Source organism: Epinephelus lanceolatus, chromosome 11, assembly GCF_041903045.1.
Source record: "Epinephelus lanceolatus isolate andai-2023 chromosome 11, ASM4190304v1, whole genome shotgun sequence".
Classification (NCBI taxonomy): domain Eukaryota; kingdom Metazoa; phylum Chordata; class Actinopteri; order Perciformes; family Serranidae; genus Epinephelus; species Epinephelus lanceolatus.
Window position 1 is genome coordinate 11,451,727 of NC_135744.1, and position 24,303 is coordinate 11,476,029.

General features: G+C 38.9%; 1 protein-coding gene across 1 annotated transcript in view; it reads right to left on the minus strand.

Annotated features, from left to right (window-relative positions):
- The window catches only part of npas2 (neuronal PAS domain protein 2), a 61,513-nt gene extending 42,803 nt beyond the window's left edge, over positions 1-18,710 (minus strand). Inside the window, exon 1 of the mRNA XM_033642864.2 lies at positions 18,465-18,710. The gene's annotated coding sequence lies outside the window, so the exon portion shown is untranslated. The remainder of the gene's footprint in view (positions 1-18,464) is intronic.
- Between the last annotated feature and the right edge of the window lie 5,593 nt (positions 18,711-24,303).

Sequence of the window (24,303 nt, forward strand, 5' to 3'; positions counted from 1 at the left end):
CACAGATCTGTTTAGTGTTTACACCACACACAGTACTCATATGTAGGCAGGGTTGTCACCAGATGGTAGTATCTGCATCACTGCTCCTTCCAGCTCTCGCTGTATTCAGGGGCGAAAATCCCATTTCATTGTTGGGGGGGGACAATAAACAGTGAAATTTTAGAGAATAATTCCAGGGGGGGGGACAAGGAAAAAAAGTTGTAGCCTGTCTTTTATACAGCATCTTTTACCGCAATTTGATGCTTTAATCTTCTCTCTATCTCTCCAACAGGCAGAGTGAATGTCTATACTTATGAGAAATGGCTTAACAACTAAACATTTCCTGCAATTAAACTGGTAAACTGGTTTATAAACAGTGTGCTGTCAGATCTGCCGCTGCGCACCTCACAACCGTGCGTAATAGTCGCACGTAATGACCGCTCCTCGTCGGTTAGACTGCACGTCTTTCATGTTTGTCTCACTGACAGGTGGAGAGCCTACAGACAAGTACCCATAGCTACGCTCCGTCACAACCGTGCGTAATAGTCGCACGTAATGACCGCTCCTCGTCCGTTAGACTGCACGTCTTTCATGTCTCACTGACAGGTGGAGAGTCTACAGACAGGTACCCATAGATTACGAGCCGCTCCGCCACTGACTGCTCTTGTCCTGTCCTCTCCCTCTTCTTTCTCTCCTGTCCTCTCTGACTATCACTAAACTCTGAGCTTAATCATTAGCTTTTAGCTTAGCAGCACTCGTAATTGAGTAGGCTTTTGAACAATGCAGGAGAAATGTTGCAGACAGTTTATATTATCAGCCTGGGCCTGGGGCTTGTTGTAACAGTAAATGGGATGTGTTGTAACTTGTGTAAGTTAAACTGTCTGTGTGAGTGTACATCTTACCCTGCGATGTGCGATGTGGACAGCGGTTCCAGCCACACGCTGCTACTGCTGCCAAGTAGCCCCGCCCATTGAAAAGAGTGTGGGATATACCACTACTAGGAATGGGAGGGGGGGACTAAATCTTTAAATAGCACATTATTGCGCGATTATAATAAGCACTGCTTACATTGTGCTTTCAATAAATACCACTGCATTGTTCAAAAATTATTAATTGTGTCTCAAATTATTCTAGGGGGGGGACAGCTTTACTGAAGGGGGAGTCATGTCCCCCCTGTCCCCCCCGGGATTTCCACCCCTGGCTGTATTGCTTCTTCACGGGCCATGCAGAGGAACACCTGTACCTCGCTGATCGTCCATGGAACTAGGTAGCACGTAGCTATTTTCAGAAGCAGGTTTGTGCACTGAGTTCTTGTAGTGCAAAAGCTGGAATTCTCTCCGGATCAATCTGTGGACTGCAATGTTTCTAGTTCCACCTTTTAGTATCAGATCAGTGTGTTAGGTACCTCAACAGAGGGTGTGGAAAAAACGTGCAGAATGGACGTTCTATTGTATTCTATTGGTACCATCAACAACTTTTGACAATAGAAACGGGAAACTAACAATTCTAATGTGTAACAAACTGAACCAAATTGAACCGGGATGCTTATTGGAAACAAAGCTTATGTGCTGAAACCTTCAAGCATGTTACACTTTAGCCAGACCGAACACTGCGGGGCCACCAGGCACTACTGAGGCCCCCCACTACATTGGGTACATTCAATTCCCAACGTCAGCTGTTTCTGAGTGGAGCTCCCACCGTGTAATTGCAATAGTTGTCCCAGTTTCTCTCATGTCTGAATGACATGAAAGTCAGGTGGACAGCAGTTTCCTCACAAATGAGGAAACTGTCAAAAACGAAACATCATTTACTGTATATGGCAGTGGTGACTCAACCTAGACAAAGAGACTGTACAAATGATGCTGTCAGCCAGTGTAAACCAAGACCGGAAACAAGAATATTCCATTCAATTATCTGCAGTGTTATTGCTGTCCTAGTGAATACACAGAGTATGAAATTACCCACCATGCATGTGTCAGTAAGCTTGCAACTAGTGTCAAATGTGTTACTAACACATTTTCTACTGTCAGCAGCAACACAGGAGCTCCAGCAAAACAACTATCATTTGTGGTTATGGCATCAAATGCCGTGTTTGCAGTTGAGCTGAATGTGGATTATAAGTTAATAATAGTCATCATTTAAATTTTAATAACTTTCCTGGATTTCTTGTAGCAGATCAGATCAGATTTGTATGAAGTATCCTACTGTGCCTCAACCAACATTTATTTGCTGGCAGTCCTGCTGAGGAAATCAGAGTTAAAAGCAACCACATTTTTCTTTACTTACATTAAAACATATAAGCAAATTTGATTTTTTATAATGTAAGTCCATGTTGGCACATTTAATTTTCTTCCATTTAGTTTAATTTATTCAATTATTTAAATCTAATTATGCTTGGATTATAACTGACCCTAATAGTTTCTTGAGGCTTTAGTTCTAACAAAATTCTTTCAACACAATATATTCCCTAGCATTTTGATAACAATAAGACCCTATCGAAACACAGCAGTAACAAGAGCAAACCAGGACTCACTGCAAAATTCATTTTACAGTGAAATAGCAAAGTATTTTTTCATGAGCAGGACAATAGGGACAGGGAGAACCTAACTGACAAGAAGTCGCTCTCTTAAAGGTCTTGCGTGATGCATTTAGTGGCATCACTGTAATGTTGCAGATTATAACCAACTGAAAACTTGGTTTGTTTGACCTGCTCCTTATTGTATGCAGGCTCTTTCTCTGGCTCTTACCCACAAGTATTAGTATCAGATGATTTAACACTTATGAAAACATAATTATGAATATTGTATTCCATTTCTGCCAAGTACTACACACTGGACCTTTTAATGTCTCCTCTGACTCTATCCTGACACAATCTGCAGATTTTAAAGTGTGCATTGTTTAATCTAATAAATAAATAAATAAGTAGGACTCAGCAAGCAAGTAAACTATTATAAAATTGTACCATCATTTGAACACAGCTTTGATCATCAAGTGTAGGAATGCATGCCAAAAAAAGTCAGATACAGGGATTTGACTTGGTTTACATTGCTGTCAGATCTTGAAAACCAAAAGCCAACATGAAAGTACCAAAGTTTACAAGAGCTAGAAATGTAATAATAATACACTTAATTGAAGGCATTTGATGCAGATGGATGCAATACAATGTGCTTCACAGAAATGACAAACAAAAACAAAAGACAGATGATAAATAAGTGATGGAAAAAGAGAGACAGAGCCTGTAATTAGACCACAGAGGGACATGGTTGCTCCATGGGGTGATGAGAGGTAACCTTCTAAAAACTCTGACCTTCAACACCCAGATAGCATGCAATATGATGTCAAGAAACTGTACACAGCACTCTTGTATTTACCCACCTGTCTAGTCTGTGATTGCATACACTAAAAGACACTGGGGATGAAAAAGGCAAAGGAAAATCTGGCATGTCAAACTCATTTAACATGAGTTTGACATGCCAGATTTTCCTTACCAATAGTAGTAGGGATTGTAACACGTTTGCATTGTCTCTTGATAGTAGGAGTTCTTTAATAACACAAAATATAAATAAAATAAATAAAAAATAACAAAATAATTTCTGAAACTCTCAAATGAACATTTTATAGTACACAGACTTCCTACTGCTAGCCTTCATGGATACCATAAAGAAGCACTTAAAGTTTTGTTACATAAATATCTCACCTAGTAAATATGTGGTACCTTTAAAGGTCTTGTGTACGATTCAGTGACATCTAACAATGAGGCTGCAGATTACAACCAACTGAAACTTCTCCCAAGTGCCAAGCATGTAGAAGAACTATGGTTGCTGACGTTGCTGACTGTTTTGGGTAACTGTGGAAAAAACATGGCCAACCTTGTGGAAGAAGGCCCGCTCTGTATGTACATATAAACGGCTTATTCTAAGGTAAGAACAACACAATGATTAGTAGTTTGAGGTGTTTATACACAAATGAAAACATAGCTATGAATATTATATTCCATTCCTGCCAATATATCCCCCTTAATCCAGTGTTAAGAAGGCAACTTTGAGAATGTAGTAGGTTACAGATTACCAGTTACCCTGTTAAAAATGTTACAAATTATGTAAGTATTTTAATAACCTCATCAAAGTGACGTGGACGGCACAGGTGTGCAGTGGTTAGCACTGGCACCTTACAGCAAGAGGCTCTGGGTTTGAACCCACCAGCCGGCTGGGGCCTTTCTGTGTGGAGTTATCATGTTCCCCTTGTGTCAGAGTGGGTTTTTTCTGGATTGGCTTACTCCAACAGTCCAAAGTTAGGTTAACTGGCAACTCTAAATTGCACTGTGTGAATGCGACCCTGTACCAGGATAAGCGGTTACGATAATGCATGAATGAAGAATCAAAGTAATGTAACTTATTTAAAGTAATTATTTTTTGATTACTTTTTTAGCAAATGTTTTAAACTAAGCATAACAGGTAAAGGTTTAACTCCGAACATTTCCATGTATACAGCATTTTCACCGCTGGTAAACTAGTGACTGTACAAGTCATTGTACAGTGATGTTAGAGCCCTTGTCTGATTTCAGAAGTTAAATATCATTATGAATTTTCTGCACTGAAAGGCATTCTTGTCTGACAACACCCGTCGGACGCCCGACTTGGCTTGGTTGGCGAGTTGCAGGCGTGGCAAACAAAGGTCGTTCAGTGCAATGTTCATTGATTTGACTGAGAGAGGGGGCGCAATGTGAGCCCACACACAGCCAAATGAATGTCTAAATGTAGAGACAGCTCCTTGTAAGCCATCCTACCCTTGGTGGCGTTGCACTCAAATTTGTCCCAATGGCTTTCATGATGTTTTCAAAAAAAAAAAAAAGAAAAGAAAAAAAAAAAGCCATTCTTGCATGGCAAAAAACACGCAAAGCAGCAGAATGAATGTTTTATTGTACATAAATGCTTTTTACCTGAAAGAATATGTTCAGATGTAACACAAACACACATTACAGACATTTTGATTAGTAACTGTAATGTTATTATATATTTTTTCTCAGTAATTGTAACTGATTACAATTACATTTATTTTGAATGTATTACACATACTAGTTCCATGTAACGAGTTACTCCCCGAAATTGCCTAAATCCTACACCCTGGACCTTTAAAGTCATAAAGGTTTAATGGCATACTAATGCAGAGACAGCTACCACTTGTTATATAACATGACAAAGTCAACTAATAGAGGCTTTTTTAATTAAATGATGTTCAAAAAACATCTTAAACATCTTGGCTCATGTCATCCACTCAGCCATATGGCAGCTTACACACTGTACACACAAAACAAAGATAAGAAAGCGAACAGTGCCAGAATGATGATATGGAATCGTTCTCAAGTGAAATGCTTCGCCAGCGAGCAACAAGTGTGAGACATCTAAGATTCATAAAGATCTCCCACATTTTACTGCATTATTCACCATCCGCCTACATAGAAATTAGTTCTGCTCTTATGTAGGTCATGCTATTGGATGATGAGATGACATTTAGTACTCATAAGCAGGCCTCACTACATAATAAATGTTCAGTGTTCAGGGCTTCACACCCTTTACCTTTGTCCAGACTGCTCGTCTTTACTTCAGTGGAAAAACTGGATTATTTTGATAATCACACCGACACTAAGCCATATTGCCTCCAGCTACATCTGTGATCTGGTATTGATGATGTCATCGTGGCCCTCTGCTGAAGCACTGACTGTCATTAATTACACTGTGGCACTGCTGTTCGCTCTGTGTTCCCATGGTAACAATGTGTGGTGTCTACTTCCCCCCCAACCAAGGCAGCTATGTCCATCAAGCCACTGGTTTCCATTTTCTTCTGGTCCAGGAGATTTTTCATGCACACCTCAGAAGCCCATTTGTTAGTCTGATTAATATTAATAAAGTGGCGGGCAACCGTTCTCGCTGTATGCTTTGATTCCTCATTATAACAGCCTAAATCTTCTCAATACATTGTACACAGCAGTGATGCATGATTTATTACTGGGCTGAAAGATGGGCTACGGAGATAATTTACTGTTGCAGCTTCGAAGTAATATTTCCTTGTTTTTCTTTTAATATCAAAACATATTTGATATAAAGAATGTCTCAAATAACAAATAAAAGGAATCCTAAGTAGATGAAATGCAGCAGATTGGTCTGAAAATCAGAATAGGTAAAACAAAAAACAAGCACTTTGATTCACGGTACATAATCTCCTGTGAAGACGAGGTAACAAATAAAGCCTTATTTTAAATAAGTACATGATCAAAACTTAAACTGGAAAGACTGACATTGCGGGTGAATGCCTCACACTCCTGAACTCTTCTGAGAGCATCACATTGGCAGCAGATGTTCTTCCTGCAGCAACTACAGAAAATCTCCTTATTACCGGAAATGGTGTCTCATTTCTACATAACCATTCTTCAGTCCATTCTAACAGTTGGCTGGTTACACAATGTTCAGGTCAAGGACATTTTGCACTTGTAATTCAGTATACAGTAGGTGGAGGAGCACTGACTACAACTTCAAACGTTATCCAACTGCTGAGCAGGGAAACTGGGGGAGAAAAAAAATCACAGATGGGACTATTTGGGGACATTCTCGGTCGAAACAGCATTTTCTTCCATTGAGTACACAATGGAAAAAGGAGGCACTGGCCAGTAAAGAAACTAATCGTCATGCCCCTCCTCAGCAGTGTTTTCCCACGAGCGCTGTCCGTTTTGACCAAACAGCAGCTTCACACTAATCCTCCCCTGGGCAACAGCTGAACTCTCGCGCTCACTGAGCTTTACCCGCCGGACAATCCTGTCACAGTGCAGTTTAACATATCCTCACCTGCTGTGCATTCAGGAAAAAACACATGCCCTCTCCCCATGCTCTTCATAACTGCACTTATGTAAACATCCTGGATGATGTACTTAAACTATATTTTTGTGCTGACATTATAGGTCAAATAATCAATCAGTCAATCAAAAATGACTTTATATGATCAGTTAATCTTTCAAGCGAAAACAACAGACATAACATTTGTTGAATCTAGCTATAAAGTATTTTTTCATTTTATCTTTACAAATCAGACACTTTGGTCATCTGAAGACATCAGTTCTGGGCTCTGATTAAAATGTGATTGGAGGCACTTTATAGACAAAATTAAAGGTGTACTGTGTAGGGGTTGCAGGGCTTAAACTTCTCCTGTGTGCCAAGCTTGTAGGAGAATTTCAGTGGCCAATGCCAAAACACAAATAGCCCAGTATCGAGCCAGTGTTTGGTTTATCCGATCTGGGCCACTGTATAACAACATGGTTAACTCTGTGTAAGAGGGCCCGCTCCATGTATGTAGATATAAACAGCTCATAAGGTAATAACCAGAATTATCGCCTCACAGTTGTATGTCTCGGCGAACCTGTCAAGTTGCAATTACAGTTTACAAACATTTTGGTAAAAACAGGGTTGCTTTACACACATCTTTACTTCTGCAACACAGAATATCTATGCCATCAGCACAGTTTGAGGATGGGCACCAAAGAAAAAGTCACCAATTCTGACCAAATCTTTAAGCTTTAACCTTTGGGATATAAAATGTCATCACTTCATCATTTTATCTTATTAGACATTTGTGTGAAATTTTGTCATAATTAGCACATGACTTTCTAAGTTATAGCCGAAAACTTGTTTTATGCGGTCACAGTGACCTTGTCCTTTGACCTTTGACCACAAAATTTTAATCAGTTCATTCTTGACTCAAAGTGGGATGTTTGCACCAAATTTGAAGAAATTCTATCAAGGCCTTCTTGAGATACAGCATTCATGAGAATGAGAAAGATGCAAGCTCACAGTGACCTTGACCTTTGACCACCACAATCTAATCAGTTTATGCCTGAGTCTAATGGATGTTTGTGCCAAATTAAAAAATATATATATTTCAAGGCTTTCTAGAGATATCACATTCATGAGATTGCGATGGAGAAGGTCAAAATGACCTTTGACCTATGACCACCAAAATCTACTAAGTTCATCGATAAGTCCACGTAGACATTTGTGGACAAACAACACACAAACATAATGCCTCTGCCGGCGCGGAGTCATAAAACAAGATGATTCTTATTTTCAGGTAATTATACACTAATGATAGATATGAATATTATATTCAATTTCTGCTCATATATCCCCTAAACCCTGTCTTTAATACTTAATAATAACTAATAACAGATGAATTTGTCTTATCATTTTTAGTGCACAGTGAGCTTAATCCTTTTTCAGTACAATTTTATGTAGGTTTCTTTCACTCATTCTGTGTTTACTTTTCATGGTTACACAACAACATTTGTCAGTGATTTTGGGCATACTTTATCCAAAGTGCCTTGTAATTACACATTCACCACACGGCACAGCCTCACTGTGGGTGGCTGCATCCTTTCAATAAGAAAGCAGACCTTTAAAACAAACATCCTTTCACCAGGTTGAGCTACTCTCAAATTTCCTCATAATTACATTCTTTCAACAATTCTAAATGAATCACCGAATTATTCCCGGCCTGTTATTGTGTGCTGCTGCTCAGGAAAAGATGCAATTACTTAAGGCAGTGTGTGAGCAAATATGTGGGTCACAATTCTAGGGCACGGGTGGAAAGGGCAATGCAGCTCTTTCTTTGTAGCACTGTCTCAAGCTCAGATCGTAGGTTACATCTTTGATAAAATTCCTGGCTGTGGAAGGGTGCTGATTCTTTTACAATGCCCTGAAAGAAACACTTTGAGCTGAAAACCAGAATAAAAATATTGTTGTTATAAATTCATCAATGTGTGTTTGTAAAACCACAATGAACCTCTCTCTTCTGCACAGACTCTGAAGTGAACTCATATAGCCCTTTGCAAGCAGTCCATGGAAAAAATGACCTTATGTCTCCATTCCTATCTATTGCCATTTCATTTTCCTTGTTATGAAACACTGCCGTCCGTATTTCCAAAGCTTCCTCCTGAAAGCACACAAATCTCTCTCATTAAATTCAGGTTTCTTTTTAGAGAGGAAAGCAAGCTTATAATAAAAAAACATTCTCTTTGAGGAAACAGATAAACAAATGAATATTGAATTCTGTCTAATTTTATAATCCAAAGAAACCAAAAGCACAGGATTGTACCTATTTTTCTTCCCCATACTGAAACAGCATACATTATTGGCAGCTTCACATTAATTTTTCATATATTTGTAAGGTAATTAACATTTTAGTTTAACTACAGGACAAAATATCAGCTGTAGATGGCCTCTTTTTTACCTAAGGGCCTGTTCACTGAAAAAATGAGTTGACATATAATCACAATAGATGCCTGAAAGTGGGTTAATAACATCTACATTTTTAATGATAAAAGGCTGGATCATTTGTCGTCTGGAAAAGAAAAAAAGAAAATCGCACTGACTAGTTTTCACACGCTCAGTTTATGCTTCATGCCTGATTAAAGGATGGTGAAATACAGCTAATTTGGATTATTCACAATCTCTGTGAGTGCACACATTATTCAGGATAACAGCTCATACTAACAGGGAAACAGATTGGTGTAGTGAGTGTAGAAATCGTCCTTCACTGTGATAATGACTCATGATTCATTCACCCTGCTGAAGGGTCCTTGAGCAAACCCTTAAATCACTTCCAGCTCTGTTAGAGACCCTGTCCTTTGACCTCCAAGGAACAGAATTTCCAGAGAGACTTCCAGTGGTGTGTGACACTCCTGTTTAGTGTCACAAGCCATGGTCAGGTTTTGCCTATTGCCATCACAGATTTCAGATGACGTACTGAATATCAAAGGAATGAGGAACCCAGTCTGGGAGTGCTCGGTTTATTTCGGCATCAGACCTGACGTGTTTGTTTATGGCCTTCTGCTGTGTTGTGCATTGTACTCCATGAAAACAAACCACATTGTAATGCACATGCAGCCAACACCCTGAGCAAAAGATCTGAATCACATCTAGGTCACACACACTCATATTGTGAAACCCTTTTTTTTCTTCATCTGAAATACAAAGTGTAGCCACACCCGCTTCTTTAAAGCGACCTGTTGTCAAGGAAAACAGATGAAAGCTCAGCAGAGATGGGCAGTTTTTCAATTAATTAATAATAATTCAATTACTTTTGAGTATTTTGTTATTTGTGTGTTGTTGAATAGACCAAAAAAAAGATGTAATATTTAAAAAAAAAATACTTTAAGAGCTTGTATTTATGTATTTGAAATACTTAAAAAACATTATTTAATGTCATTAATCATACTTAATCCTCAGGTTTCGGCTGCAGAAAAAAACTGTACAATGGGCCTAATCACAGTCATTAGTTAAATGCAGGTGAATCATATGACATGTCCTGTCAGATCCAGCAACAAGCTCATTGTGAACTACTGTATTTCATTTGTGTTCTCCTGTACAGCAGTGTAGCGAGTACACAAAGGAGAATACTTTTTTAGGTTGATGTTGATATGAGAAAAGGGGAGGGAATGATTCTCTTTCTCTTCTGCTATTTTGTATCCTATTATACTGTACTATAATAGCACTACTTTATGTCTTTTGCACTCATTCAATTGGTTCCTTATAAAGTTGGAAATCTTAGAAACTGACTTACTCCACTGCACTTTCAGGATTCGTCATATTTTTTTCCCAAAAATCTACTTGCCTGAAGTAAATTTTTACTTACCCCTTTACAAAACGCTTTATTTATTAGCAGTTATCAAATAACAACCAGGACTAATCGGTACTGTGCATGTGCAACTCTCAACAGAGATGAGAAGGGTGCCTCACTCCTTAGTTACTTTCATCATCAGCTCCAGAAAAAAAAAAGATGCATTTCTTCAACTTCAACTTCAAACAACTTTATTTATCCCCGCAGGGCAATTCAGTTTGCAGCCTCACTCACATAGAACAACAACAAAAAGACCACAAGATAAAAAAAAAAAAAAAAATTCTTTTTTACCATTTGCCTAATGAGGCAAGTGAGTTGTAAAATTTACTAGCACAACATAGCATTTTACTTGCCCTGGGCAATCAGGCAATTTTTAATGGTATGCAATGCAGGATTGTCAATTTGTGTTTGTAAACTCACTAGCGAAAGTGAAAGTAAAAGCCAACCCCACATTTATTCTTCTCTTTTCACCACTGTGTGTTTTGGATGCTGGCACCTGGTCGCTACCTTCTTATAAAGCCACAACCTGTTATCTGGACGAACTAGTGCATCAACAAGGCCTGACTGTTCAGTCTGTCCTGTTGCATTTCAACTGGCCTTTTACCAAGTCAATGGTCACTTGGACTGACAGAAACCACCCAGCATGCACCCCTAAATTCACAGCCTTCCACCTCCAAGATATCCTGATTGGCCTTTGAATCTATGATGCAGAGCTCATCTCAGAGAGGTTATGGTCAGACCAAAACTGAGGCAGCTACATACCTAAAATATCAGTTTTTAAAGAATGTTATAAGATACTTTTTGATGCATTTGTGCCAAAGTCTGAGCTCAAGTCATGTGAATCAGTTATATAGAATAGACAGGTCTCAAAAAAAAAGAAAAATGGAAAATGACTGTGCAGCAGACAGTGTAGCACTTTAATAGAGGCTGAATTCATTCCACCTGATACTTAATGAACCTCATTTATGTAGATGGCATTTTCACATCTTTGAATGAAGAGAACTACCTAAAAAGCCACTCAGAACATTTCGGGTCACCGGCGTACATTTTGCTTTACAGAGATCTCAGTGCAGCACTGTAGTGTCTTTGAAAAGGTTTCACACATTATGTTCAGATGTTTTTCTCTGGTTATGCCACTTTTATGCCACAAATATAAAGAGAGGACGCAAATTCACATAATGTGGTAAGTGTTACAGCCTGAAGAGGAGAACTTTAAAAAATAAATAAATTAAAAAAAAGCAGCTAAATGTCTTAATCATGCCCCAGTGGATCTGAGCCTGAAGCTACCGAGGACAATGACTGTGTGCTTTGGAGCAAGAGATCAGCAACAGCAGCAAGGGCGATGACGTCTGTAGAGGCAGTTATATAACTGGAGCTGAACATTTTGTCTGTCATAGTTACAAGGTTAAAGAGGGTGACATGAATACCAGTCATAGTCTCAAGAGTCATGTGCAACATAGTTCCACTGGCCGAGTTCACCAAGGCAGGCATCAGTCAGTACAGTGCAGTATGGAGAGAAGGAATGCTCATGATTGATGTTAACAATTAGCATGTCTATCTCTTAAGACACATCGCTTGTCTCAGGGCCTCAAGGCTCTGACAAAAATCTCCTGACTGGGGTTCACCACCTATTCACTATTCAAAAAATGTGTAACAAGGCACGACAATCCACTTTTTAAACGTTCAGACTACAGTGAACATATCAGAGCATAGTGTCATATGATGTTTTTGGTTTTGTCAATTGCAAAGGTTTGATTCAACAAGAACACTGATTAAATTTCCTAACCACAAAGTGTGGCATATCCTTTGTAAATGCTGTGGCTTCAGAGACTATACAGATTGATATAAAAACAATAAATATTTTACTTTTTTTTAATCAGTTTTGTGTGCATACCAGATCATCAACAATAAACAAACTGAAATGTAAAATATAGAAGAAGCAAAGTTTCCCTGTGAATCTAAGACATGAACACAAACATGATTTGGTGACATCACAACTTGGAAGCCGATCATGATCCAGTATTAAAGTTACACAAATGTGTTGTGGAAACTTGAAGCCTCCAGTGCACATAGACAGAGAATGGACTTTTCAGTGAAGTGGGAGACATCTTGTGTCTGGCAGTTAAACTTTCTAAATTAAAAATATTTGCGTGTTTATTGATTCTGGATTTTTTTTTTAGCAGGAAGAAAGAAACAGTTTCAATAAACTTCTTAAATTTTAAGAATGTAAGTAGTTAATTTAACTTTTTCTTGTGGAAAAATATATCGGACAAATCATTATTAAATAAAAACACATCATATTGTCATCATAAATATGTACTCAGTTTTCTCTCATTTCAAGAGATACATTGTCTTTTATTCATCTTGCGAAGATAAGTGGGGAGTGCTGCTTCCAGCACTGAACAATAAGCTGTCTAACAATACAGGAGGTAAATGCTCTCCGACCACTTAAGCAGGATTTAGTTATAAATCCAAATGTTATACAAAAGGGGTTGTGAGAGATTGATGTTTGAAATATCTTTGCATAAGCATCAAAATACTGGACCAGAATGCAGCAAAGCCAGGTCAATACCAAATGGGGTCAGTTTTCGGTAAATTCTGCTAATCTTGCACTGGTTAAGTAGCCTGGAAATCCAGACCCAAATCAAGGAAGATTTAGGGTCTGGCCATGAGTAATGAAAATGGCCCAACTCGAGGGGCGGCACCCAGCATGCATTTGTAAATATCACTGCACGCAATTGGATAACACTACGACCAATCAGAACAATACGGGTGACGTATACGCTTAGCTACCAGTGGAGCTAACTGGTAGATTAGACTCTTGCCGTATCTGGTTGGCAAAACAGCAAAAACGTCCTTCTTGCAAAGGAAAGACTCGAGCGCCGTCTTCTGTTCCTCTTTTAGAGAAAAAGCCAAGTCTAACTCGTTCATTGTAGCGGCCAAAGCCATTTCAAACAACTGGTGTTCATCCGTAGCCATCTTGCAACGCTCACTGACTGATTCCGGACTTCGTCATCGCAGCGCTGTCGTCATCTGTTTAGCTCGTCTCTGGCCCGCCTATATCAGATACACCGATGTGATTGGTGCAGCTCGGTTTCATGGGCATAAGTAATGAGCATCATTACTGATTGCCAGAGTTACTCGCTGAGCAAATTCAAATTGTGCTCTCGCGAGAACTCTGGATTTCCAGGGTACTGGTTAAGTGGGCCCTTACATCTATATTAAGCTGTTTCAGACCAAAGTTATCAATACTTACGTTAATAGCCAATTTAAGTAATTTCTTAAACCGTTAAAACTGATGTGCAAAGTTTTATTTATGTAATCAGACATTATTTGGCTAATTCCTATTTCCCATTAACCCCTATTTTTACGACGTGGTTATTGCACCACCACGACGTCAAAGATACCTTGCAATAAAATGCTACTATCTTAATGTCAGCTGTATACAGGAAATGTTTTTGGGAAAGTCTATGGAGTAACATTCGGCAAACCTTAATCAATTTGTCTTCACCAGAAACTAAAAGTCTTGTCATACTATATGCACATACAAGTTTGTTGTTTGTTTACACTTTCATCATTGTTTCACCATCTTTTGTTGCCAAATTGCAGCGATTGTACACACAGGCAAATTGTATGTTGGCCACTAGTCTTCCTCTCTAGAGTAATAATAAGCATCATGTAAATATTCTCCACAAATAGGAGTACAATAATTATCAAGAACCGGCTTCTAAAAATGCAAAATAAGAGTATTCAACAGTGGGCAGAGAGCAATGCACAGACCATGGTGAGAGAAACAAACTATATTTTTTCATTAATTTAACACCTGATGAAGTTTAAGGTATGCTCCAAATAGAGATACAAGCAGGTGATAAAATAACCCCACATTTGTATAAGCACAAAAATGATTTGTGTTTGGGGTTATTGTTCTGTTTCCCTCAACATCCAGTGCCTGTTTGTGTTTAATGTCATCCATTACAATTATACATAAGTATTCCAGGACATACACTCTGGGAAACATGCAAACTATAAGTCTTTAAGTGTTGGACAGAGGGCATTTAAATCACTTGAAACATCAGGAACTAGTGTTACAGGTTGTTAAGGTGCATGGGAATCTAGTCTGTTTCTGATGGAAAATACATACTTCAAATGCCTGTTTAATGTAGTCAGAGCGCCTGTTTCCCATCTCTCTCTGCTTTTTCTATTTATTACCTATGTAATGTTTTCGCTGCTCTGCCTCTGATGGGCAAGGCTAGATATTTCATGTATGCCGTATGTCTGCGGAAATAACCTGAATAAATAAAAGTTTCACATTAATTTCACACTGAGCTCAATGAAACTTGATTACACTTGATTATTAAAAGAAAACAAAACAATGTGATAGGACATGCCACAAGATCGCGTTTCGTATTCCCAAGAGAAACTATTGTTATGGCCAAGTGTAATAAAAAACAAACAACACACCCATATAGGCTATAGGTGCCAAACAGGAAGCACGTACAAAGACATTCACGTAATAAAAGTAGCATGAGAGTTTTCATATAATACTGAACGAACTCTTGCACCATGATTCCAAAACTCCAAGACTCATTTCCTGGACTTCCTTACACACAAGATAGTACTTAGCCACATGTCTGCTCAGCCTCAGCAACACCAGCATTTCATTTTTATTTCTTAAAGAGAAAAATATTGATGTCAATGTAAGTACAATGGATATATAATAACCTACTAAAATCAGGCTGCTCACACACAACGGATGAGACTACTGATGTTTAATGTATGTAGGGCTTAGTAATGTGCAACCTGTGATGTTAGTTAACCTGTTGTCAGATTTCTCTCCATCTCATGGGTGTTTAAGATGAATCAACACAGGTTGAACATTCAACATTCATTCTATGTGGAGCGCCGCTCTGTTTTCTTAAAGAGACAGAGGGTAGAAATGATCCCTTCGCTGCTGCACAGACCTACACCATTTGTGCATGCCCAGTCACACTAAGCAGCTCTAGCAATATTCAGACTAGCGTTCAGTTTAAGCTTGCAGGACATGGCCCAGTAACCTACTTTCCCCACAACATGCTCTGTAACATCAGAGACTAGGCTGTGTGTCATCAGTTAACTAACCTTCACCGCAGCATAGTTTCAGCATAGAGACGTAAAAACCCAGACGCAGCACTGCTGACGCAAAAAAAACAGAATACAATGATTACAGTTATGTCTCAGAAAAGGAAATGCCCATAAGGACTTATGCTCAGTTTACTCTTAAAGGTGAAACGCAAGGCTGTAAAGTGACATTCTTTGCATATTAAAGGGCAGTATACATGAGAAGACACAAAAAAGGGACATTAAGAAAGTAAACTGCACAAAGAGGAAGAAATAAAGGGAGAAAACTGTCAAATAGATTGTGATACAGTGAGTATGGAGCAAGCTAATTATGAAAAGGATTTTCATAATTGTGAAATTTGAAGTCCTTGTAATTGGGTAATTATCATAATTACTAGATAATAATAATTTTAGTTATGAAAATGGGTCTTGAAATTGTGAGTTAAATTATATTTGATAGACAGATAAGCTGTCTTGTCTCTCATTCTTTCATCTCATTTTATGAGAAATCTTAACATTAATATGATATTCTAAAGCATATTTATGAAAAAGAATCCCATAGTAATAATTCATATCACTGCCTCCTGCAGCAATTTAAACAATGTTTTCTAGATTTTACCAATGAAACATTAGGCTGGGGCATCAGTGGCTTAGTGGATAGAGCAGGCGCCCCATGTACAAGGCTGTTGCCGCAGCGGCCCGGGTTTGACTCCAGCCTGTGGCCCTTTGCTGCATGTCATTCCCTCTCTCTCTCCCCCTTTCACACTCAGCTTTCCTAGCAATTAAAGGCAAAAATGGCCAAAATAAATCTTTAAAAAAGTAAATAAATAAAAAAATAAAACATTAGGCCTTTACATATATGCTAACTGTCAGGAATGCTGAGTGGCACTAGGACAACGCATTGGGGTTCCCCCATATATCCCATTACAGTCCATGTGTCAGGTGAACAGCACTATAAACTGTATAACTTCACAACCTGATACCCTCAGACCATCCCTCTGAGTTTGTCAGTTAACATAAAACTCAAACTCCCACTGTGGCTGCACAGGCTAAAATACTGCACAGATAGTGAGCCACTGACTCAGTTGATGTATTCTCACTCTGCTTAACAAATCTAATAATTATGATTTGATGACAAATTACAGTGGTGATAATCACTTAGAGATTCTGGGCTGTGGGCTGATTGATTACTTGGATTTCTGGTTATATAGTGCTGATTGTTGTGTCTGATCTCAGTTTATTTATATGGGATAAGGACAATATATTTAGCGAAAATTGCAATAAGAGTAGGTGGACTGGTTAAAGATAAATAATGTCTGCAGTTCACTACATTTGGTTTATTGTCCAGCCTTCATTTTTACCCTATAATTATGGCATGTCATTTTCCCAAGTGAGTGCAAACACTTATTGAGACAGCTGTCAGCAGAGGGCAGACATAGCTACAGAAAGAATAAGGATTGTAAGTGACCCCTGATCTCTGTATCCACAGGGGCAGACTTTGTACCAAAAATGTTATGCACATATTTAACTAGCCCACAATGTGAATACAGGTTGTTGGATTTAGTGACAGGACTAAAACTTAGCTGAAGGGAGAGGAAGATAGCATGAGTCATGAAGCTGGCCCAAATGTTTAGCAGCATGATGTAAAAAGGAGCATATGGTGCGGTGAACACCCTGGTTCAGTCAGTCATGGAACAGCCCATCCTGTCCCACTCAGCTGTCAGCACACATCCTCATCACTATTCATGTCTGCTGGGCCGACCTTAGCACTGACGCAGCAAGCCGGCAAAATGGCTCAAACCTCAGTGTGAATATACATGAATGAAGATGCAGGACAATCAACTGGACACTGACAATTGGACTCTGATATTTGCATAATGGCTCTTTTCAACTACAACATGGGCTTTTTTTTTGCATTAGGTCCATCAACAAAGTGACACAGTTGCCATAACTTGTCATTCAGGGGGAGAAAGGAGCCTTACCTCATCAAACTCCTGTAAATTTAGTGTTTCTCTCAATCACACAATCCAGCAAATCTCACCAAGTACACTCTAAGTAGCCTATTTGTCCATTCATACAAAAATACACCCACTGCATTGACCTTTTAAATGTATGCCACTGACATTTAGGCTTACATTTCATTATCCTCAAGTCATAAAAGGTATCCTAGTGGACCTATGAGATTTCAGGTGTAATATAGCCTACTGTGGTGCCTGACTGTGCCACAGACCAGCAGCTGGTGTCCAGGTATATCAGCACATACACACCTCATTAGCTTAAGTCAGACAGCACTTCATTAATAGGGGTGCTTACACAATATAAGGCGGCTATAGAGAAAATGTCAATCTCTTAAAATACACTCATTGACACACAGGTCAAGTTACAGTGATGTGTATAACCTAAAAGTGTTACGTACGTGTAAGTTAGGCTAATTAGTTCAGTTAGTTAAGACATGGAAAGCACTCGGTGCCTCCATAAATAAGCTAACGTCAATGTGAAGCAGACTAAATGTTATCCACCGACGACAAGAAAAATGTTTTTTAACACTGTAAAGCTAATTAAGTTTAGGTAAAGACTTGCGTAAACTATGTCTATATTCTTTATAAGCGCTGAAGAGTTTTTAATTTTCGAGTAATGTTAGCTAACGTTGCAACAACCGCGACGTTACAAGCAGCCTAACGGTCCGTTAACGTTAGCACGTAGTAAACACAGAGCTGGAAACTTACCTTGTTCTGAGGGATACAGGTCAGAGGGATCCAGACGGCAGCGTGTGGCAGAAGGAGCTTTAACCGAGCGAAAACCCCCGACGTCCTATATTCCAAAAAGTTAGAGAGCTAAAACTGCACCGGCGGTGTGTGTTGGGGATACCGCCTGTTGAGGAGGAGACCCGGACCCAGCTCACACACACCTCACACTTTATATTCTCATTTGACAGAGCGCTGGTCAGACCACGTCTCGTCCACACACACAGATGAAGGCTGAATGAAGAGTTTTCCGCAGCCAGCCACAGTTGGTCCACACTCAAGAGTCCCGCCCACTGGACTACTAAATAAAGTTATGTGAGCGCACGCACGCGCGTTTGCGCGTGTGGTGCTGCCGGTGGCTGGGCTTTAAAGATACCTTTTAAATGAATTGTGGATGCAGCATATTGAATGCACTCCAGATATATGTTAAAACGCACTTATTAACTCCCTGATTATGAAAAGTATTTGTTAAATGGTTATATTAAAAACTAATATTTCTATATAGGCTACCGGTATTCCATATATGCATAGTACACTGATGTGTTGTGATTGGTGTGAGTCATGCCTTCTGCTCTGAGTCATGTTGCAAAGGCCATTACATAGCTGATCATCACATGTTGGTCTAAACGGAGTTGGACGGATCAAAGCAATTCTGAAAATGTAAAGACAATTGTGGTGGTGAGATGCATCAGTCCAACAGGTTTTAGCATTATTTCATAGACCAACACACCTTGTGGCAACACCCTTACAGTAGCATATGTCAATCAGTGCAATTCAGTGGTGAAAGAAGTGTTCAGATCTAAGTCAAGTTCGGATTCCACAATATAAAAATTGCTCTACAAGTAAAAAGCCATGCATTCAAAATCTTATTCAGTCTATAATATAGCCTTACTCTATGTTTTATACATGTTTTGTACATGCAGATTTTGACATGCAAAGTAACTTAACTGGCTGTGACATAAATGGAGTGAAGGAAAAAGAAGCATTTTTCCTTCTGATATAGAGCAGAACAATGCATAGCATAAAATGGTAATATTCAAGCAATGTAACTCAAAACTGTACTTAAATGCAGTACTGAGTATATACATGCACAGGTGTAGTTTTCATAGGCGTGTATGTGCATAAAATTGAAGACATTTGTACCATAATTTGATGCAGAGAGGGCACAAATTAGTGTAGAAAAAATTGCCAGAGTGCAGGAATTAAGTGTTTAATGATCCAAAGTTCCTGGTGGAGAACCCCCAAACCCCCATTTCACATGAACAAAACCTACGCCCTCGTAGCACTTTGTCACTTCCCATCACTGGAGCAATTTAAAGAATGTCAGTTTTTGGCAATGAGCTGCAATCAGTCATTCCATTAACTTTCATGTTATCATGAGCCGAACCTGAAAAAGTTGACTCATATGCCCAATCATTCAACAACCACCTGACAAAAGGATGATCATTTAGATATAGATATATTAAGTGCCAATAAATGTGTCCCTTGGAACTTTCTACTGATCTTATATTAAAGAGATACAGATTTATGTAAAACTACATCACTGTCCCATAACAATTTAGAAAATATTTTCTATCATGCAGGACAGACACATAAAAACAGAAATGGTGCAGCAGAGGACAAGATATTTTGACATTTTGGTGTGCATCATTCTCCAAAACCACTGCATACACTTCTCAGCAGAAGCTCAGAATACATTACACAACTATTTTCACAGGCTGAGGTGTACGCATCAGGTGTACGCTGAGATAAAAAAAATGCAATTTTTCACCATTCAAAAAAGCAATTAGTTACTTCTTAATTTAAAGTGTCCTGAAATTAAAAGGTCATTGGGACCTTTTCATTTAAAAAATATATATTTCAATCAGTAGTGAGAACAGGTGAAGGAGGGCAGCTCTAAAAATAAAGACATTTCTTTTGAGTCTATACTGGCACATCTGAGGCCTTCAATTAACAAAACATCTGTGATAGGATAGGCCAACTACCATTTAGGTAACTGCTCTCCACCGTATTTCTTTCCAGTATGAGTTTCTGCAGAGACACTATTACTACATTAATAGCTCAGACACAAGGTCATAAGAATTGAATTTGGCGTTAAATATGAAAGAAGCACGCAAGCTGGAATGTCACAACTTCAACTTTATATGCCAAGCATAATCATGAGGTCAAACCACACACACACACACACACACACACACACACACACACACACACAGCCAAATCATACCATGTCAAAGTAAGCTGGTAAATGTGTGTGCAACCACAACTCACAAACCCATAGCAATCAATCTGCCTTGTCACTGTTACACCAGGCCATGATGGATGTTAAGTCAGTCATGCACTTCTTTTGTGGACCACAGTGTTAACCACATGCAGTCTTTATTTGTTCTTTTTTAAGGGTTGGATAAGTACAAAAAAAATAAAGCACTTGACATTTACCCTCAGTTTTTCTAAATAACTTAGATATCTTGTTTTTTTAGACATGTTCTTAAAATTTCCATGTTTTTATTTAAGCGAATTAATGCCTGGAAGATAGAAAAATAGTGTAGAATAACTCAATTAAGTGTTTTACTTGTTCTGTGCGACTTACAGTACAGGCCAAAAGTTTGGACACACCTTCTCATTCAATGCGTTTTCTTTATTTTCATGACTATTTACATTGTAGATTCTCACTGAAGGCATCAAAACTATGAATGAACACATGTGGAGTTATGTACTTAACAAAAAAAGGTGAAATAACTGAAAACATGTTTTATATTCTAGTTTCTTCAAAATAGCCACCCTTTGCTCTGATTACTGCTTTGCACACTCTTGGCATTCTCTCCATGAGCTTCAAGAGGTAGTCACCTGAAATGGTTTTCCAACAGTCTTGAAGGAGTTCCCAGAGGTGTTTAGCACTTGTTGGCCCCTTTGCCTTCACTCTGCGGTCCAGCTCACCCCAAACCATCTTGATTGGGTTCAGGTCCGGTGACTGTGGAGGCCAGGTCATCTGCCGCAGCACTCCATCACTCTCCTTCTTGGTCAAATAGCCCTTACACAGCCTGGAGGTGTGTTTGGGGTCATTGTCCTGCTGAAAAATAAATGATCGTCCAACTAAACACAAACCGGATGGGATGGCATGTCGCTGCAGGATGCTGTGGTAGCCATGCTGGTTCAGTGTGCCTTCAATTTTGAATAAATCCCCAACAGTGTCACCAGCAAAACACCCCCACACCATCACACCTCCTCCTCCATGCTTCACAGTGGGAACCAGGCATGTGGAATCCATCCGTTCACCTTTTCTGCGTCTCACAAAGACACGGCGGTTGGAACCAAAGATCTCAAATTTGGACTCATCAGACCAAAGCACAGATTTCCACTGGTCTAATGTCCATTCCTTGTGTTTCTTGGCCCAAACAAATCTCTTCTGCTTGTTGCCTCTCCTTAGCAGTGGTTTCCTAGCAGCTATTTGACCATGAAGGCCTGATTGGCGCAGTCTCCTCTTAACAGTTGTTCTAGAGATGGGTCTGCTGCTAGAACTCTGTGTGGCATTCATCTGGTCTCTGATCTGAGCTGCTGTTAACTTGCCATTTCTGAGGCTGGTGACTCGGATGAACTTATCCTCAGAAGCAGAGGTGACTCTTGGTCTTCCTTTCCTGGGTCGGTCCTCATGTGTGCCAGTTTTGTTGTAGTGCTTGATGGTTTTTGCGACTCCACTTGGGGACACATTTAAAGTTTTTGCAATTTTCCGAACTGACTGACCTTCATTTCTTAAAGTAATGATGGCCACTTGTTTTTCTTTAGTTAGCTGATTGGTTCTTGCCATAATATGAATTTTAACAGTTGTCCAATAGGGCTGTCGGCTGTGTATTAACCTGACTTCTGCACAACACAACTGATGGTCCCAACCCCATTGATAAAGCAAGAAATTCCACTAATTAACCCTGATAAGGCACACCTGTGAAGTGGAAACCATTTCAGGTGACTACCTCTTGAAGCTCATGGAGAGAATGCCAAGAGTGTGCAAAGCAGTAATCAGAGCAAAGGGTGGCTATTTTGAAGAAACTAGAATATAAAACATGTTTTCAGTTATTTCACCTTTTTTTGTTAAGTACATAACTCCACATGTGTTCATTCATAGTTTTGATGCCTTCAGTGAGAATCTACAATGTAAATAGTCATGAAAATAAAGAAAACGCATTGAATGAGAAGGTGTGTCCAAACTTTTGGCCTGTACTGTAAAGGCTCTCTAAGTCTTCCTAAGCTTGAAAAGTTTTTGTCACATAAAGCAAACATCTCCTCGCTGAATATGCTGTGTAAAGGTCCAGTCTCTGTAGGCAGACCAGGCTCCGCAAATGGCAAGAAAAACACTTCACTTCTGTTTATGTTCAACAATGTTATCAAACACAATGGAGCTAGCTCGCCTTTTAGCCTCATTGTAGCCTGTAGCTCTAACTGCCTCTCTGGGCACCCCGTTCACATGTGCGCACTTGCGTAAGACCATGAGACATGGGCACCGCGTTTGTGTGTGTGCTTGCTTTCGCTGGTCTCGCACTGGCTGGTTGGTGCAGCCTGGACCACAATGTTTTTGTTGCCATTTGCGGAGCCTGGGCTGCCTACAGAGACCGAACTTTTTCACAGCATATTCAGAGGACATGTAGCTAGCAGATCGTGAGGAGATGTTTGCTGTATGTGACAAAAACTTTTCAAGCTTAGGAAGACTTAGAGAGCCTTTACATACATAATTAAGTGTCAGCTATAGCTGATAATAAGCATTGTTTTGGTTATTAACCTATGTTGTCAAAACTAAATCTGAAATTTCTACTTTGACAGCAATTAAAACCAACACATACATTGTTGGTGCAAGAATAGGAAAGTTTTCTGTAACCGTATTTACATCTTATAAACAAATTTTAATAACCATGCATCCAGTCCAACAAGGCTAAAAACTGTTAAAATGTTTCTCAGAACTGAGACATTTTATAAGAATCATATGGCCAGATCCAATTAATCTAATATCTAGAAGGTCCATTAAGTTAAATAGTTAACTTTTTTAGATAAAATCTGGAAATTTTGCAGGGCTAATTTGGTTCCTGCTTTTAAGCACGGACATTTCTGATTTACCACTTTACAATATAATCTGCACCTTTTCTTTGTTACCAGTAGGTCAAGGAGGCCTCTCCCACAATTAAACCCAGATGCAGCAGTCCCTAGAGTGACGGTGTCCAAATGCTGCCCTATTATCAAACAGGAATACAGATTTTGTATAATAGAAAATGGTCGATAGAACACATTTTTGTAAATAGTCTGCATCCAAATAAAGATTTCAACAACTTCAACATGATGTATTTTTTATGTATGTATGTATGTATGTAGGTAGGTATGTATGATTACAAAAGCAACATGTTGTAAACATGTAATCTAATAATATAAGATAAGATAAGGTAAGATAAGACAGACTGCTAAAAGGGATAAAAAATATTATAAGTTAGATAAAATTAAAATAAAATATAAAAATTTTTATACACCTTTCACTTATACATAGACTGTATGTTGATGATTGATAATTGCACAGGATAACTGTAATACACATAAGGTGGTGTAGTATATTTACTGTAAAGATATAGAAATATAGCTTTGAAATAGTATTGCACATTAAGTGGTAAAATATTGCACAGTAGGAAATTAGTCATGTTACACAGTATAAATATGAAGGATATGTACATGTGAATATGTGTGATTATGTGTATGACTATTAATAAATAGAATATTTCTATACATATAGGTATATTATCTGGTTTGTAAGGGGTCCTTCGCTTAAAACGAAAAGAAGACGTCTGCC